Source organism: Rhinopithecus bieti, unplaced genomic scaffold, assembly GCF_001698545.2.
Source record: "Rhinopithecus bieti isolate Rb0 unplaced genomic scaffold, ASM169854v2 scaffold_41913, whole genome shotgun sequence".
NCBI classification, from domain to species: domain Eukaryota; kingdom Metazoa; phylum Chordata; class Mammalia; order Primates; family Cercopithecidae; genus Rhinopithecus; species Rhinopithecus bieti.
In genome coordinates this window covers 4,281,616-4,301,158 of record NW_016818964.1, presented here as the reverse complement: position 1 = coordinate 4,301,158, position 19,543 = coordinate 4,281,616, and the positions used below count along the sequence as shown (strand labels likewise).

Genomic DNA, 19,543 nt, shown 5'->3' with positions numbered 1-19,543 from the left:
TGGGGTTGGGGAGGGCTTGCAGAAATCCAATGAAGTAGGGAGGGTGGGAAGCTCTGTGTATAGGCCACTGGCCCAGAAGTTTCAGGGCCTGGGAGCTTATCCTGGCTCTGCTGCTCACTCCCTCTATGACTCTGGACAGGCCATGACCCACTCAGGCCTCAGTTTATCCATCTCTAAAAAAGACATGGAACTAAGTGTCCTCTAGGAACCCTTGCAGCCCCCCATCCTCTTGTGGTCTCCAGTTTGTAAGAGAGAAGACTCAGGGTTTCTGACTATGGGCCAGGGCTCTTTCTACCCATGATATACATGGTAGTCACGCTTTACAGCCATGATACATGATACATACATCATATACATCCAAGGTAAACATGGAGTCACTTCCTTCCATTTTGAAAATGAGCCACTCGACCCTACACTTCGTTCCCACTGTGGCCCCATTTCTTTGTTCTTTTTTATTGCAAAACTCCCTGATAGAGTTCTTGGGGAGGTTTTTAATTATGTCTGCCAATTCTTTCACACTGCTCCCAGGGAGAGATGAGGTCCATGTCTCCCACTTGAAATGGGGTAGGCTTTTGAGAGTATTTGACTAACAAGGTAGGGTAAAAGGCCACACACACAGCTCTGCCTTGTTCACACAAATTCTCCTTCTTAAGCAGTTTCAATACCCTGAAGTCGCCATGCTGCAAGGAAGCCCAAATGAGCTCCCATCCAGCAACATCAGGGAGAGACCCTGAAACTTCATGAAAAGCGAGACAGAGATCTGCCTGATCAGCACCCAGCAAGCTGCGGCTCCAGCCACTGAGGGCCTGCATGACACTGCCTGGCAGGTCCCAAGTCAGAACTGCCCAGCCAAGCCCTTATTCTCAGAAACCATGACAGATAATGAAATGATTGCCATTGCTCTGTGCCACTAAGATGTGAGTGCCAAGACAGCACTCAACACTGGAACAATTGTCTATTTGTGCTCCTGCAAATCCCTTCACCACCCCACTGCTCCTCCCAAACTGCTTTCATGACTCATGACCATCACTGTGCCAAATCCAACAGTTTTCACCCTTCATCCTACTCAACCTGTCAGCACCATTTGACCTGAAGTCATGTCTTATTATGTCGTGTTCTGCTCAAAACTCCCCAGTGGTTTCCCATCTAACTTAGACTAAAATCCAAAGTCAAGACAATAGCCAACGGAGCCCTACCTGATCTGCTGCCCATCCCCCTTACCCTTCTCACTCAATTCCCATTACTCTTCCTTCTGCTCCCTCTGCTCTGTCCACTGTGGCCTCCTGGCAATGCCTCAAACATGTTTCCACCTCAGGGTCTTTGCACTTGCTGCTCCCTTGGCCTGGAACTCCTAGATAATTGCATGGCTCTTGCCCTCACCTCCCTCAAGTGCCACTCATCTAAAAAGCTTTCCCTAATTGTTCTTATTATTTTCTTAAAAATTTATTATTATTACTATTATTATTATTATTGAGACAGCGTTTTGCTCTGTCGCCCAGGTTGGAGTGCAGTGGCGCAATCTCGGCTCACTGCAACCTCCACCTCCCGGGTTCAAGGGATTCTCTTCCCTCAGTCTCCCAAGTAGCTGGGATTACAGGCACCAGCTATCAAGCCCAGCTAATTTTCATATTTTTAGTAGAGACGAGGTTTCACCGTGTTAGCCAGGATGGTCTCAATCTCCTGACCTCATGATCCACCCGCCTCAGCCTCCCAAAGTGCTGGGACTATAGACATGAGCCACTGCGTCCAGCCCCTTATTTAAAATAGACACCCACCTGCTGGGCGCAGTGGTTCACACCTGCAATTCCAGCACTTTGGGAGCCGAGGAGGGCGGATCATGAGGTCAGGAGATTGAGACCATCCTGGCTAACATGGTGAAACCCTGTCTCTACTAAAAATACAAAAAATTAGCCGGGCGTGGTGGCGGGCGACTGTAGTCCCAGCTACTCAGGAGGCTGAGGCAGGAGAACCCAGGAGGCGGAGCTTGCAGTGAGCCGAGATCACACCACTGCACTCCAGACTGGGCGACAGAGTAAGACTCCATCTCAAAAAAAAAAAAAAAAAAAAAAAAAGGACACCCACTAACACCCTCACACACACAGTACACCACTACTGGACCCTTTCTTGTCCCTGTTTATTTTCCTATAACACGCCTCACGCTCTGGCATACCTTACATTCATTTGTTCTATCTGTCTCCCTCCACTCAATTTTAAGTTCCATGAAGGTGAGAATTTTAGGCTGTTTCATTCACTGCTGTTTTCCCAGCATCTGAACAGTGTCTGGCACATAGAAAGTACTCAATAAGTGTTTGAATAAATGAATGAATGAATGAATGAATGAATTATATGATATGATTATGGCTCCCAATTGCTGCCATCAGAGTGATACCAGACACAAATCATTACCCGCACCCTTCAATAGCTCCCTATCATCTTGAGGATAAACCCAACGTCCTTAACCCTACCTTTAAGGCCCTTTATGACCTGGCTCCTGCAGACTTCTGTAGCCGCCACTTCTCACTGCTTCCTGCTTTGCACTTCACACTCCAGCAACACCTAACTGCTTGAGTTTTTCTACATGTCCCCATGATATGTCCCATGTTCTTGTCTTTGCTCTACTGTCCCCTCTTGCCTGGAATGCCCTCCCTGCCTTCTTCTCCCTGAAACATTACCTCTCTTTCTTCAGTGTGCAGCTCAAATTTCCCTTCCCCAAGGAACCTTCTTTGCCTTTCCTAGGCTGATCAGCTTCTTCTTCATGCTCCTAAAGCAGCATGGATTGATCTCCATCACTGTAGCTACCACTTGATGGTTCACTTACCTGTTTTCCCCACTCCCCACTAGTTGTAGAGAATACCAATGACTAAAGACATAAGCATGTCAATTTAATGAAGGGCAAGATCCAGGGTCAATGCTGGAAATGATATGCTACAGGACGACCTCAGATGAAAGGAAGAGGAACGTCGAGTCAAATCTTCTTGGTCCTTCTTTTGGAGAAACTTGGATGTGAACTGGATATCAGGAGATGCTTTGGAATTATTGTGGATTTCCTTGGGTATATCTGTAAAATGAGGATAATAGTATGCCTGTCTCCATTGGTTGCTGTAGGCTTTAAATCTAGCATTAAGTTAGGCACATCTTCAAGAGGTACTGAACACAGAACAGTGCTCAGTCAGTGATACTGACGAACAAACATGATGCTTCCATCTGGTCCAGGGCTGGGCGTGTGGTAGACACTCCCAGAATGTCTTTGAATTGGAAAAAGAAATGGAGGCATGAGCATGTGGGGATTTCATGCAGCATCACCCGGAGCGTGTTTTGATGGTGCAAGGAAGAGAGGAGAGTAGAGCCCCTGCTCAGGATCCTGCAGGGATGGGGCTGAGCCTGAGCAGATGGTGAGGTGACAGGTCCCTGCTCTTCTTCCCTCTACCTTCAGCAGGCAATTAATTACCTGCGTGCTTCTCTCATTTCTACAACAATGATGCCCCTCCTGGGCCCAGGGTGCAGAGGAAGGGGAGCTGCTTCCCTTACAGTTCCAGAAAGACCCAGGCTGAGGCTGACAGGGGTAGGAAGATTTTGCCAATCTCTGCTGGGAGACTCAGAATTACTAACAGCAATGGCCAACAAATCCACCCACCCAGTGGCAAAATTGTGAGCATGATCATCAGGATTAACATGAACTGCTTACTGAGAATATGACTTGGCCTAGGTCCACTTTTTATTGGTTATTTTATTTGAACTTCATATGTCAATTCCATGAAATAGGAATATTACCACCATTTTGTAGATGAAGAAACTGAGGGTCAGAGGTGGGTGGAGCATCTCCTAGATTCACATGGAGTCAGGATTTAAACAATTGCAGAGCTCTTCTCTGCTATACAAGTTCACAAATTCCGGAGAAAAAGCCCAAACGATGAGGTCAGGAATAACACCACCACCCCTCCCAACACACTTCACACACACCACACATACACACATACACCAAGAACCCGGTTTGGTGATAAATAAAGATGCAGAGAGCCACACTCCTGTGTCCTGGGCCATTTCCTCCCAGGACCTCTGCTCCTGACATCCAGCATGCCTACTCTTTCCGCTCTGCTTAGTGAAGCTGCCCTGTCCCACCCAGCCCCACTCTCACACACTCCCAGGCTGGAACCTTCCAATACTCTCGGGGTCTCCAGCCTCCCCTCCAGCACCTCCCCTGAACATTGGTAGCTGCAGGACAAACCTTACCTACTGGTTAAAGCACCCAGAAGTCAGGGCACACCCCTGGCCTTGGATGAAGACAGAGATGAAATACACAACCAGGGATTCAGGGAGAAGCCTCTGCCTTGGACAGGAGTGGCTAATTCCAGAAAAGAACAGAGACTCCACAAAAGGGCATGAAGGGTCCTCCCTGCACTCAGACTGACTCTTGTCTAGCAACTGAGGGATCTTTAGATGTTGTCTGTTTCAAAACAACTTTTGTGCCCATTGGCCAATATGATGAAAGAAATAGACTCTTAACAAGGACATGCTTTCTCTATCTGTCTATAACTGCATTCATTCATTAACACAGTTTTTATTGAGCCCTACCTATGAATTAAGTCCTGTTCTAGGTGCTGGAGATACAGCAGTGAAGTAAACAGACAAGAACTCCTGACCCTGTGGAGCTGACATTCTGGTAGATGGATAAGCCCCACATACAGAGGTAAACAGGTAAACATACCATGTGTCAGATGGCAACAGGAGCTGTGGAGACAAGCAAAAAAATGGGAGGGGAGTGGCTGCAATTTTAGATCAGAGGTCAGGGAAGCCTCACTAGGTCAGTTTCATTTGAGCAAAGGCCCAAAGGAGCAGAAGGAGGTAGCCAGGCAGATATCTGGGAAGGAAGCATTCCAGGCAAAGGGAACTGCATGTACAAAAGCCCTGAGGCAGGAGCGACTTTACTTGGTCAAGGAACAGCAAGAGGCCAGCATGAGCCAGAGGAAGGCAATAGGAAAGGAGGAGAGGTGGGGACGAGGCCAAGTTGTATAAGGCCTTGTGCACCACAAAAAGCTCTTTGGCTTTTCCTTTCAGCATGGCTGGAAGGGACTGGAAGCTTCTGAGCAGTGCTGGAATGTGATCTGACTTGAATTTTAAAAGAGGACTGTCTACTATGTGAAGAATAGATGGCTGGGGACAAGGTGGATACAGAGTCAATGAAGGAGCTCTTGCAATAATTCAGCCAGGATGACAGAGGCTTGGTCCAGTAGGAGCCTGGAAAGATGGAGAAGGGGTTAGGCTCACACAATGGTGTATTAATGGCTTATATACGTCTTTTCCCAGAGGCAACCCAGCAGGGAGTTAAGAGTGGGACTTCTGGAGTCCAGCAAGCTTCTGTTTTAATCCTGGTCACTCTTTCTCAGCTGGTTATCTTTGGGAAAATTGACTTAATCCTCCTAAAGTTCCAATGTTCCCTCATTGGAGAAACTACCTCTGCTACCTCTTAGTCATCCAATGTAGCAATGCCTGTGTATTAGTCCATTCATACATTGCTATAAAGACATACCTGAGACTGGGTAATCTGTAAAGAAAAAAGGTTTAATTGACTTACAGTTCTGCAGGTTGTACAGGAATCATGGCTTGGGCAGCCTTAGGAAACTTAAAATCAAGGCAGAAGGTGAAGGGGAGCAGGCACATCTTCACATGGCTGGCAGGAGAGCAAGCAAGCGAAGGGGAAAGTGCTACATACTTTCAAACAACCAGATCTCATAAGAACTCTATTATGAGAACAGCAAGAGGAAAGTCCACCCCCATGATTCAGTCACCTCCCAGCAGGCCCCTCCTCCAACGATATCAGCCTGTAACACCCCCTCCCTGACCACCACCCAGCACAGCCTCTTACACACAGAAAGCACTCAGTCATGATCAGACTTGTGGTGGCTCTTTGATTCATGACTCTGTTACCAAAACCCACTAGGACAGAGGCCACAACAAGCTCTGTCTGCTGTACTCCAAAATGCCCACTCTTATATCTGCTCCAAATTAAACTCCAGGTTCTGTCTGGGAATTTAGGACACTCTGACCCTACCAGTCTGAGCAGTGACCATGCTGGCCTTCCCCTTGTAACCTCAGGGATGGCTTATCCCATGTTTATATATAGGAGCTTTGGAATCAAAATTATGATAATAGTGACTTTTGGTAAGAAACTATTTTTGGTATGAAATCCATTGAACTAATGTAAGCTCTCAAAATAGTTTTCCACATATTATGAGCTGTGTCTTGCTTTCCCTATGTCCATTAGTCATTTTAGAAATTGTTTTCATAGGATTGGACTCAGGCACAGAGCTGCTGCCTCTTACAACTTCAGGAAGTGCTGGCTGGGGGCAGCCCCTGGCATGCACGGGGCAGCTAGCTATGGGTCTGGGCATGGCTTATCTTGTCCACGTGGTCATACAACAAAGCTTGGATTCACTGAGCAATTGTTGGACCCACCTTGGCTTCTGCCAGGTGGTTTTGCTTAGCATCATTATTTCTTTCAAGTTCACCAGTGAGGTTGCTGCACAATGAGGTCAAAGTAGCAGGGGCATGACATCCTCTGGGCCAAAACATCCTCTGGGCCAAAACAGCAGGATTTTGCCCCAGTACCTGGTGATGCTTCTGGCACCTCAGACACCCCTGGGCTGTGTGGCTCTCATTCCCTTGGCAATCCTGTGATCCCTCCCAGTGGGGAATGCTTAACCCCCATCTCAGACCTCTGCCCACCTGGGGTCCACCACAGCCTGACCTCTTGGGCACTACTGCCAATGTCAAGGTAAGTTATTTATCAGTGTCACCCCAAGGATTAAAAGGAAAGAAGACACCCCAGCAATGGCCCTCCCTGTTCCTGGCCATTCCCTCTAGCAGTGTCATCCAGCACATGCAGTGCAGAGGTCCTAGTCTAATCCCCATCCCCCAACACACACACACAAACACACACACATACACACACACACACACACACAGAGTGAGGAGATTTCTGGAGACAAACTTTGCCCTGGGGGACTCTGCCAAGGTCTCCTGGCTCTGCACTGCAGTAACTGAGCCAGCACCAGCAGTCTCATCACCCTCGCCTGGACTGCAGCCTCCCTGCCTCCCATGGCTTCCTCTGCACTGAATTGTGCCCCAGGAAGCTTTCAAAGTCTATCCAGACCCTATCCCGCCATACCCCGACCCAGAGGATGAAGCCACCTCCTTGCTTCATCTGCAAGTTCTTTCATCATATGGTCATCACTCGCCTCCCAGGCTCCTTGCCCACCAGTGTCCAGTCCTCCTCTGCACAGTTCCCACCCGATGTCCCCAAAGACTTGCAGGACCCATGTCTTCTCTACTTTTCCAGGCCTCCACAATTTGCCACAGTTATTTTCTCAGCCTGGACATCCCTTCTGCCCTCTGCTCTATAGCCCCAATGCACAGGGAGTCTCTTCCGCCAGCTCCTCCCTCTCTCCTCCCAGAGGAGATGCTGTAGGGCATCACCCAGATCCTCCTTCAGGACCGAGTTCTCCTCCCCAGCTGTGGGGGTGTTGGAGGCTGGGAGCTCCTCACTGGATCCCTTCCCAGGAATTGCCCTCTCCCAAGAGAACTGCCTCTCCCAAGGCCATGCCATCCTTCCAGCCTGATCACTGTCGATGCGGGCAGTGGGGCCCAGGGCAGAGAGGCAGCTGCTGGCCTCCACTCAGTGCAACTCTGAAGAACCATCTAGAGCTTCCTATGCTGCAACCATGCCACATGGCAGCTTCTGCCTCTGCCCAGCCCTGCTCCCTGCTCTGCACCCCTGCAGGTGTCACTGACAGCAGCCCCCATATGCCTCCTGCACGCAACCTCCCTTTCAGAGTCCACTGGCTGGGAATCGAATCTGTGATGGCCACCGACCCACAGCAGGTGGGTGCCTGTGGTGACCCTGTGTTAATGCCTGCTGGAGCACCAGTCTCACTCCATGGGGACTCTTCATAGCCTTGTCTCTCTGACCAGACCACCATCCTCTTGGCATCTTTATCCATTCTTTCCAGAAACACTGACTAAGGAGCCCTAACTTATTCATTCATTCCGCAAATTGTTAATGGGCCTGTACCAGGCGATGAGTGCCAGGGATGAGCAATCAGACATGGGGCTTAAAATATGCGTTCCGCCTGTAATCCCAGCACCTTGGGAGGCGGAAGCAGGCAGATCACCTGAGGTCAGAAGTTCAAGACCATACTAGCCAACATGGAGAAACCCCATCTCTACTAAAAATACAAAATTAGCCAGGTGTGGTGGCACATGCCTGTAATCCCTCAGGAGGCTGAGGCAGAAGAATTGCTTGAACCCGGGAGGCAGATGTTGTAGTGAGCCAAGATCGCACCATTGCACTCCAGAATGGGCAACAAGAACGAAACTCCATCTCAAAAAAAAATGCCTTCCCCTCTGTATGACTTACCCATGGCTACTATTACAAATCACCACATATTTAGTAGCTTAAAATAACACACATTTATTATCTTACAATGCTGTAGGTTCAAAATCCAACACAAGTCTGCCTGGGCTAATACCTGCATGCCGTTGGGCTATGTTTCTTCTGGAGGCTGAGAGAGAATCCACTTCTCACCTTTTCGGCTTCTAGAGCCACCCACATTCCTTGACTCATGGCCCCTTCCTCCATGGTCAGAGTCAGCAAGTGCAGGCTGGATTCCTCTCACACTTGAACCTTTCTCCTAGTGTCTTCTCCTTCTCTGACTCTAACTCTGCCTCCTTCTTCCACTCGTAGAGACCCTGTGGTTACATCAAGCCCACCCAGATAATCCAGGAAAAATCTCCTTATATAAAGTCAGCTGATTAGCAGCCTTAATTTAATTTGCATTCTTAATTTTCCCCTTTGCCATGCGAGCTAATATATTTACAGATTCCTGGGAGTAGAACATGGACATCTCTGGGGAGGGGGTGCATTATTCTGCGGATCCCACTCTCCTGCCTAGCTTGGACATGACACAACAGTAAATGCTCAGTAAATATTACAACAAAAGACAGAACGTATGAAAAGCCCTAAACAGTTGATGCCAAGCATGACTGCCTTTTCTCTCCTTCTACCCTCTCTCCTTGGCTCAGCTGCACTGGTTCTAGCTTGTGGCACATGTTCTCACCCTTCCGTGGGGTGTCACTAACCCCTCTGTTCTGCCTGAGCCCCAGCAAATACTCTTCCATTTTCCTCACTGGGTAATGTATGTCTCGTATGTGTATCTATCTCACTCTAAGATGTCTGTCCTGTCTCTGTCCTTTTCCTGCATCTGTGAGTCTTACAGCACCTCCCCCAGTGCTCCAGTCTGTCAACTGGAATCATTCTGATATCCTCCTCTGCCCCCAATCCTCAGGTCCCTCCTCTAATCCCAGTACAGTTTTTCTGCATTCTACTTCTGTCTTCTCTCACCTCCTTTCTTCCTCTAAGGGCCCTACCTATACATTGTACATTTTCTTTTTTCTTTTGAGATAGCGTCTCTCTCTGTCACTCGGTCTGGAGTGCAGTGACATGATCTCAGCTCACTGCAACCTCTGCCTCCTGGGCTCAACTGATCCTTCCACCTCAGCCTCCTGAGTAGCTGGGACTACAGACACGCCACCACACCTGGCTAATTTTTTGTATTTTTAGTAGAGATGGGGTTTTGCCATGTTGCCCAGCTGGTCTGGAACTCCTAGGTTCAAGTCATTCACTTGCCTTGGCCTCACAAAATGCTGGGATTATAGGCATGAGCCACCACACCCAGCCCACACTGTACATTTTCAATAAGCAAGTCATTCCCATTGATGGTGCCACATTTTAAAAAAGTACTTAAGATGGCACATTTATTTTTTCATGCAGACAAATCCATGCCCACGCTCTCACTCCACTTCTGACATATCTCTCCTAAATTTACAACCACTTTTTTGGGGATGGAGGAACCATTTTTAAAATAATGACATTTAATATTCCAAACATTTCCACTCCTGGTAATGTATTAATATCTTAAATTGTCAAGCCTCAGAGGAAGCCAAAAGATCATAGTAATCACCCTGAGAAGCTGTGGCTGGTGCACGATTGATGAGAACTCCTACGTAACAAAGAGCCAAAGCAGCTGCTCCTCCATCCCTCCTTCACCTGGTCAAACCCACATATCACCTCCAAACCTTTAAGAATTACACACAGTGGTGTGTGTGACATGCTTACCTCATTGTTTGGAAGGTGAATATTCTAAGTGTAGTCCATCTGTCTATCAGTGGTTTTTCATTGCTGTGCCCTGGAGCTTATAAGAGTTCCAGCAATGCCTCAAGGGTAACACCAATCAGAATTTCTGTGGAGAAGTGGTTGAAGGGAGGTGGTCTGGTTGGTAATTGGCCTTGGATATTTGTCTTGATGCTGAATTTGCATGACAAACTCATTGCTAAAGATTGGAGTTTCCGCCACTGCTGGCGGCTGCCCTTATTTTCTGCCACTGCTGGGGTGCCCTTTAGAAAACAAAAACGGAGGCTAAGAAAAAAGAAATTTAGCATTTATGGAACATCTGCTCTATGCCAGGTATTTTCCAAACACTGACCTACTTAACCATTACAACAGTTCTGCAAGGTAGGAACCATCCCCATTTTATAAATGAAAGAGGCTGAAAGAGGCTAATTAACTTGCCTGTATTTGGTATCTTTTGCAGCATAACAAATTACTCCAAAACCCAGCGGCTTAAAACAACAAACATGCATTATCTCACAGTGCCTGTGGGTCAGAAACCAGGGAGAAGCATAGCTGGGTAGTTCTGGCTCAGTTTCTCATGAGGTTTTCAATCAGGACATTGGCAGGGGTCCCAGTCATCCAAAGCCTTGATGGATAGCTGGAGGATCCGCTTCTGTGTCAGGCAGAATAATGGCCCCACAAAGATGTCCATATCCTAATTCCTGAAACCTGTGAGTATTGTATGGCAAAAAGAAATGAATGTTGCAGACAGAATGAAGGCTGCCAACTAGTATATAGGGACATTATCCTAGAGTATCCAATGTAATTACAGGGTCCTAAAAATTGAAAAGGGAAGCAGAAGAGATTGTCAGAGAAAGATTGGCAACAGAAGCGGTATCGGAAAGATGCAGTGTTGTTGGTTTCAAGACAGAGGAAGGGGCAACAAGCCAAGGAATGCAGGCTACTGCTAAAGTTGGAAAAGACAAGGAAGTAGATTCTCCCCTAGAGACTCCATAAAGAAACAGCCCTGCGGATACCTTGATTTTAGCCCAGGGAGACCCTGCTGGACTTCTAACCTACAGACTTCAAGATAAATGTGTGATGTTTTAAGCTGCTAGGCTTGTGGTCATTTGTTACAGCAGCAATAGAAAACGAATACAAGTTTCCAAGGTGGTTCACTCACATGGCTGCTGGCAGAAGACCTCAGTTCCTCACCATGAGGGTGACTCCTATAGTCTGCTTTAGTGTCCTTACAACAGAGCAACCATCTTCCTCCAGAGCAAGTGCTCTCAGAGAAAGAACAAGGAAGAAGCTGCAATGCCTTCCGTGCTCTAGTGCTAAAAGTCTAACATCAGCTTTCCCACCACATTCTAGTTGCATAGTCACCAAGTATGTACAGTCCTCACATAAGTGGAAGGGACCTGGGTGTTTACGGCCACACACCCTGAACGTGCCCAAACTCATCTGAGGTTTCAAATAATTTGTGGACTTTTTTCCACATTGCCAAGGTCACACCAGATTAATCAGTAGACTTGAAATAAAATTAAAAACTCAGGCTTCTGTCCCCAAAGTCTACACTCTTTCCATTTCACAGAATTACAGAGCTGGTTCTAAGACTCAGGTACTGCAGTCTTGCCATATTGCCAGCGGTACTGAGGCTAGGCTCCCCAGGAATAGTAATGGAGATCTGAGAACTATTTTCAATATTTTTAAATTGCAAAGGGAACATCACATTCCCAACCAAGATGAGGTCGCACCAGCTCTTGCATGAAATGACATCAACTCAATTTGCTTATACTGTGATCAGAAGCTTTAGTTGGAAGCTATGGATGTCTTTAATAAAACATGGAGAACCTAATGTTATTAAATAAGCTCTATTTGACAGATAACATCTTTCAAAATATAGCCTTCCAAGGACAAAAACCAAAGAGCATCTTGGTGGGGAGGGGGTTGGGAATCCCTGGTCTACAGCAGCTGTTTTACAAATGGAGAAACTGAGGCCCAGAGAGGGTGGGGTCTCACCCAGGTCACCCTGAGAGTTAAATAAGGCCAGGATTTAATCAGGACATCCTCATTCCCAAGTCAGTGCTCACAGCCTCCAAGGAAAAGGTTTTCCTTAAATGAGAGAGGGGTGAGCAGAGAAGTAACCAAATAATTTTCTAACTGTTTCTCCTTGGCAGGCTTTGGCCTTTTTTTTTTTTTTTTTTTGAGACAGTCTCTTTCTGTTGACCAGGCTGGAGTGCAGTGACACGATCTCGGCTCACTGTAAGCTCCGCCTCCCGGGTGCATGCCATTCTTCTGCCTCAGCCTCCTGAGTAGCTGGGACTACAGGCGTATGCTGCCACACCCAGCTAATTTTTTGTATTTTTAGTAGAGACGGGGTTTCACCATGTTAACCAGGATGGTCTCGATCTCCTGACCTCGTGATCCACCTGCCTCGGCCTCCCAAAGTGCTGGGATTACAGGCGTGAGCCCCCGTGCCTGGCCGGCTTTGGCCATTTTTAAGGTGCATTGCTTATGGGGAAGGGCCATTAATGTGTTCCCATGTGAGCTAATGAGAGGGAGGTGATGACTAATCTTGGAAGGGGGTTTTGGAGGAGGAAGAGGTGAAGTCTCTGTACAAATGACTATATGGATCCTGGAACAGTCCAACAGGCAAGAAATGACACTGAGCCATGAGTTTGTTCTCTACCCTGGATGTCAATCCCTGAAAGAGGAGGACTCAGATGACCCTTCATCTGAGTTCCTTGAATAATCTGGTTTCTTGAATAATTCCTAGGACCTTGCCCTGAACCTGCCCCAGCCAGGCTCAGACCTACTTAGAGCCCCAGGAAGAATCCCATCTCTGCAAAATGGCACAGCTGTGGAAAACAATATGATGTTCCTCAAAAAATTAAAAATATATTTACCATGTGATACAGCAACTCCACTTTGGGATATATGCCCCAAAGAACTGAAAGCAGGGACTAGAACAGATATTTGCACACCCACATGCACAGCAGCACTGTTCACAATAGCCGACACATGGAAGCCTCCAAGAGTCCATCGACAGATGAGCGGTCTCTACACACGGGGGAAATTACTTAGCCTTAAAAAGGAATGAAATACCGGCACATGCGACAACATGGATGAAATCTGAAGACATTCTGCTAAGTGAAATAAGTCGGTCACAAAAAACAAACACTCTATGATTTCACTTATATGAGGTACCTAGAACAGTCAAATTCACAGAGACAGAATGTAGAATGGTGCTGCCAGAGGCTGGGAGCGAGGAAAGAACAGTAGTGTTTAACGGGTATAGAGTTTTGGTCTGGAAGATGAAGCCGTTCTGGAGATGGATTTAAAATGGTTAAGGTGGTGCTTTTATGCTATGTATAATTTACCACAATTTTAAAAAAGATTTTAAAAAGACATCAGAGAGGTAACACTCTTGGGGAGGGCTAGAAAACCAGGCTTGGAAGCTACACATCCAGGACTGACACCCCAAACTATCCTGAAGACCCCACTGGGTGGAGACGTGGCTGCTGAGCTGCGGGCACAGATGCATCACCAGTGTTGGACTCCAGACCCTGCCACTGTTAACCTGGAAATCTAGTGGAGCTGCTGCCTTGCTACCAGCCCTGCCAGGATATCTCTACTTCTTCACAAACTTCTGACTCAAGGAGCAGAAGCCCAGGTCATGTGCACACAGCCTGGATGCAAAGGGACCTGGGAAATCAGGTGCCTATAATTTGTATTAACTTCCATTGCAGGAAATGGGTTCTAGCTCACAGAGAGGGAGATTTCTCCCAAATATTTTAGAGAAAAAATGGCCCTGATATGGTTTGGCTGTGTCCCCACCCAAATCTCATCTTGAATTGTAGCTCCCATAATTCCCACGTGTTGTGGGAGGGACCCAGTGGGAGATAACTGAATCATGGGAGCAGTTTCCCCCATACTGTTCTCGTGGTAGTGGAAAAATCTCACAAGAGCTGATGGTTTTATAAGGGGTTTCCCCTTTTGCTTGGCTCTCATTTCTCTCTTGACTGCCACCATGTAAGATGTGCCTCTTGCCTTCCACCGTGATTGTGAGGCCTCCACAGCCACGTGGAACTGTGAGTCCATTAAACCTCTTTTTCTTTATAAATTACCGTCTTGTAATCAGCAGCAAGAAAACATACCAATACAGGCACTTGCTCTCCATCCAAACCACCCTCCTTCCAGATCAGGAGTACCGTGTCTCAGCCCAACACTCCTAACTTCCTCCTTGCTGACCTCTCTCTCTAGAGCTACCCCTTCCTATCCAATCTGCAGCCTCTGTGTTCCCAGGGGTCGTCCCTCTCTTCCTTACACTCACATCCACTGTGTCACCAAGGCCAGCCAGCTTTGCCTCCCCAGCATGCTTGTCTACCTTCTCCTTGCCACTCCTTTCCTCTCTCCTTTTAGAACCTTCATGCAGGCTCCCATTACACCCTTCCAGTCCCCAAGTCCAGGGAATGCTCTTGACCACTCTCATCTTCCCCCCATGATGCTTCTAGATGGTAAACCAGATCAAAGCACTACCCCAGTCAAAATTCACCTATCACTGGCTCCTCTGTGCCTTGAAGATAAAATGCCAAGGCCTTAGCCTGGTATCTGTGCATCCTTCACCCTCAGCCTCCCCTAGGATCACAACCAAAGCATGTCCCAGCTGCAGGCACCATGCTCTCTCCTGAGCCCCCAAATATTGCGTTTCCAAATGAAACATCTTTCCCACCCTTTTGGCCAAGTAAAATACTCAGAAGCCTTGCTTGACCTCCAAGGCTAGGTTGAGGGTCCTCTCTGTGTCCGCTGAAACATGCATCCTGCCCATCTGCACCTCACTCAGCTCCAGAACAGTACTTATTGTTCTGAATTGGAACAAACTATTCACTTATTGACACCTATGACCTCAAATAGCCTGGAAGCTCCTTCAAGTATGGGACAATGTTTTGTCTCAGCACTTAGCACAGCAAACAGTAGACACTCAATAAATGTTCAACAAATGAACAAGGCAAATGAACTTTCATCCCCAAAAGACCACCACCCTGTCTCTGGGGAGTCAGTCCTTGCATAACAGACTGGGCTCTGTAAGACTCAGCAGGTTTTGCTCTGGGGTGATGCTAGCATATCTCATTGCCTCCTGGCCATGAGGCCTCTTCCCTCAAAACCACCAGCAGGAGACCAACCACTGGCCTTTCTCTAGAACTTCCTGTCCCACCAAACTTAGCCTAGAACAACTCAGAACCCAGCCTCTTATCTACTGAGCAGTCCTGCCTGCTCTGTCCAGGCTGTACCATGTCCTCAATGCAACAACAGCCTTGCTCAAGCATCCAGCCACACTGAGGCAAGATGAGCCTGCTAAGTGCAGCACGACAGGCCTGGCCTGGCCTAAGTTTCAGCCTAGCTAAGGCACAGGTCTCCATGGTCCCACCCCATAACTTCCTGGATGCCCAGCTGTCCTGCATTTCATCACCTGCCTTTCTGCTTAGAGTTCTCCCCCAGCCTTTCCCTCCTTCCTTCCCTCCTTCCTTCCTTACCTCCCTCCCTCCCTCCCTCCCTTCTTCCTTCCTTCTTTCGTTTCTTCTCTCCCTCCCTGTCTCCTTCATTCCCTCCTTCCCCTCCTTCCCCTTCTACTCCTCCTCACCATCCTGAGGAGTGACAAGTGGCATCTCACTGTGGTTTTGGTGGATTCTCTAGTGACTAATGGCGTTGAGTCTTTTCGTNCCCTCCCTCCCTCCTTCCTTCCTTCCTTCCTTCCCTCCTTCCTTCCTTCCTTCCTTCCCACTCCCCTGTCTTCCCTCTCCTTTCCCTCCTGCTGTGGTCTGAATGTTTGTGTCTATTCCATATTCTAATCCTAATCCTAACCCCCAACATGATGGTATTAGGAGGTGGGGTCTTTAGAAAGTGATTAGATCATGAGGGTGAAGCCCACATCAGTGAGATTAGTGCCTTTAAAAAAGAGGCCCAAGAGAGACCCCTTGCCCTTTCTGCCACGTGAGGACACAGGAAAAGGACAGCTATCTGTAAAACAGAAAGCAGACCCTCATCAGACACTGAATCTGCTGGTGCCTTCATCTTGGGCTTTCCAGCCTCCAGAATTGTGAGCAATAAATTGTTACAGCAGCCCAAATGGACTATGCCACTTCTCTCTTCCATCCACATACATTTCCATGAATGCCTTTAGCCTGTCAAACAGGTGGGAAATCAATGAATCAACACATCTTGGTGTGCCCTTTCTTGCAGCTGCTGTGCTAGGCACCTAATTCGGAGCATTTCACCACCTCCAGCCCACAATCTCTGACGCTGGCATTATGACACTCAGTTTACATAGGAGGAAGTTTAGCTCAGACAGGTCCGATCATTTGCCTTACTCATTAAGTCACCTAGCTGGAGTTCAAACTCTGTCTGCAAAGGACACACCCTTCTCCCTGCACCATCTGCTTTTTCTGCTCTGACAATGTCTTCTGCAAGAAGAAGACAGCCTGCTCCTTCTGCCCTTGAAGAATTTTCAGCACCACAGTAGGGAGAGCATTCCCTGCCTGTCAAGAAATTTAGACAAAAGGTGGGGGAGGCCCAGTAAAATTGGACATTCACTTTCTGTTGGGGAGATGTTTGAATTCTGTTTTCAAGAATAGATCAGGCTTAGGCTGTGTGGAAGAAAGTTCAAGGATAGAACAGGCAGGAAGGATGGGGTATGCTACAAGAAACATGTCAGGCTCCCCGGAACTCTGAGAGGCTCGTGCGTCACTGAGAAGTGAGGCCCATCCTTGCAAACCACAGAGGAAACAGAAATACTGGGCAATGGTAAAAATAGCTCCATGGTGACGATGTATTTTTTGGAACCACCTGGACAGTGAGATATTGCTGACGCTCCACTGGTGAGGCTGTTCAGATTGATCTATGCTCTTTTCGGGGGTAGGGAGGTGGGGGGAGACAAGCAAATGAACTCATCACTTCAGGTAGAGAAAAAATAAAAGGTCACCTTTGGTACCAAGATATTTTTCCAAGTCACAGAGCCTAGCAATACCTAAACCCCATCCTTACATAACTGAGGGTTTTGCAGCCCGGGGGCTTGTTGTCTGCAGTGAGGATCTTTTAAGAAAACAAATGGTCATTGTTTACATGATAGTAACAGAAAAAAAAAAAAAATGAAAACCAGGCAAGGGGCCCCTGGAGATGATTTTGACAGGTAATTAAAAGGCATACTAGAAGTTCCAGGACTACATCTGCCCCACCCCGGGGCCTGCCTCCCTGGTGGGGTCTGGGGAAGTAGGTACCACAGTTCTCCAATTTGCTGGAGGTTTGGTTTTGTTTCAGAGGTTTTCTTATCAAAGTTCATTCTTTGTGGTTATAAGAGAGAAACTGAGACCTAGATTAACATGCTAATTACTCCTTGGCAATTAAATTAACTTTAATTGTCAGAAAACAAAAGTTATCTCCCTGAAATGCATTTCCCTTGTTGCTTTAGCTGATAGCTTAAAAGCAAATCAGCATCTATTCAAACAACATCTATCTGAGAGTCCTGGTAAAAGCTCCATGATCCTCTTCGTTTAGAAAATGGTAAGAATTGCCAAAAAAAAAAAAAAAAAAAAAAAAAAAAAAACAAAGAAAAAAGAAAATACTACTACTAAGAATTGTACGACATGCTCAGCTGGCATTGCTCTTCTTCTTCTTTCTTTCTTTTTTTTTTTTGAGACAGAGTTTCATTCTTGTCACCCAGGCTGGAGTGCAATGGTGCAATCTCAGCCTCCCAAGTAGCTGGGATTACAGGCTCCTGCCACCACGCCCAGCTAATTTTTGTATTTTTAGTAGAGATGGAATTTCACCATGTTGGCCAGGCTGGTCTCAAACTCCTGACCTCAGGAGATCCACCTGCCTCAGCCTCCCAAAGTGCTGGGATTACAGGCTTGAGCCACTCACCTGGCCAGCTTCTTATATTCATTACCTCTCATTTAATCCTCAAATAATGCTGTAGAGTAGGTACTTCTGTTATGTTCATTTAATTAATAAGGATATGGAGGCACAGAGAAGTTAAGGACCTTGCCAAAGTCACACAGTTCATTTGTGGCTAAGCCGGGACTCCAAGTCAGGTCTTCAGTGCCCAGTTCTTAACCATCACGCCATGTGTCTATTGGGAGGTCTCTAGTCCCATGTATTGTTAAATGTCTTATTTTGTACCATCCATTAGACCAGGGGCTGGAAAACTATGGCTACATGCCAAATTTAGCTGTCTGCCTGTTTTTGTAAATAAAGTTTTATTGGAACACAGTCACATTCATTTACATATTGCCTATGTCTGATTTCATGCCACAACAACAAAGTCGAGTAGTTGTGCCAGACTGGCTGGCCTGCAAAGCCTAAAACAGTCACTATCTGGCCCTTTTCAGAAAAAGGTTGTCAACGTCTGCCTTAGATCACTAGTTCTCAAGTTTGTCTGTATTCTGGAGTCACTTAGGAAATTTAAAAAATACCTATGCGTGGGCTGTGCCTCAAGTGATTCTGATTAAACTGGTATGGAGTGCAGCCTGGGCACTGGAATTATTAAAAACTCCCCAGGGACCAGGGGATTCCAATGACAGCCAAGTTTAAGAACCGCTGCCTTGGAGTGTAAGGGACTTAACCACCCTTGCAGTAATTACAGAAGTTCAGTTTACACATAGGAACACTTTATATGGCACTTAAGCATAACTCTGCCATCCACAGAGGACCTCCTGACTTTCAAAATCATACTACATCTAGCCCACAGCCCAATTCCAGATTACTATGAAGGTCCAGCGCCTCCCCGCCATTTCAGAGTCCACTTGATTGGTGCCCAGACTTCTCCCTCCCCATCCTCTCCCCAGCTACTTGACTTCCTGCTTCCTCTCTCAGAACCCAGCCCCAGGTCCAATTTCCACAAAACTCCACTCTTTCAAGCGCTTCCAGAAGTTACCGGAGTGTGATGCTGCTGATGGGGAGCGGATGCCGTGGGGGGTCACGGGACAAAACCTCGGCTGTATGCTTCTCGCTGGCTCCATCTCCTCTCCGCGCTCCCGCTTCCGCCCACTCACTTCCTGAGCATCAAAGAAACCCTTCCCCTCCTTCCTATCCCCTGAGCTGCCCTGGAGACCCAGCACCTTTTTGTGCCGTAGTTGGCTTATATGTGCCCCTCCACAAAGGCCAGTCATCCCTACAAAACACGCCCATGCTAACTGCTGTGAAAATAAACATTTCTCAGCATTGTTCGTAGAGCAAAGTGCTTGATGACACAAGATAGGAACCAACAGATACTGTTTGCCCCATTTTTCAGGTGAGGAAATGGCAACCTGGAAATTTTCAGAGACTTGCCCAAAGTCAGTCCTAGCCGTCTAGGTTAGGCAGCTGGCCACACATGCTGCC

General features: G+C 47.3%; 1 long non-coding RNA gene across 1 annotated transcript in view; it reads right to left on the bottom strand.

The window, feature by feature from the left end:
- Positions 1-19,178, bottom strand: part of LOC108519149 (uncharacterized) — a 31,389-nt gene extending 12,211 nt beyond the window's left edge. The window contains exon 1 of the long non-coding RNA XR_001882541.1: positions 19,098-19,178. This is a non-coding gene — a long non-coding RNA (uncharacterized LOC108519149). The remainder of the gene's footprint in view (positions 1-19,097) is intronic.
- Between the last annotated feature and the right edge of the window lie 365 nt (positions 19,179-19,543).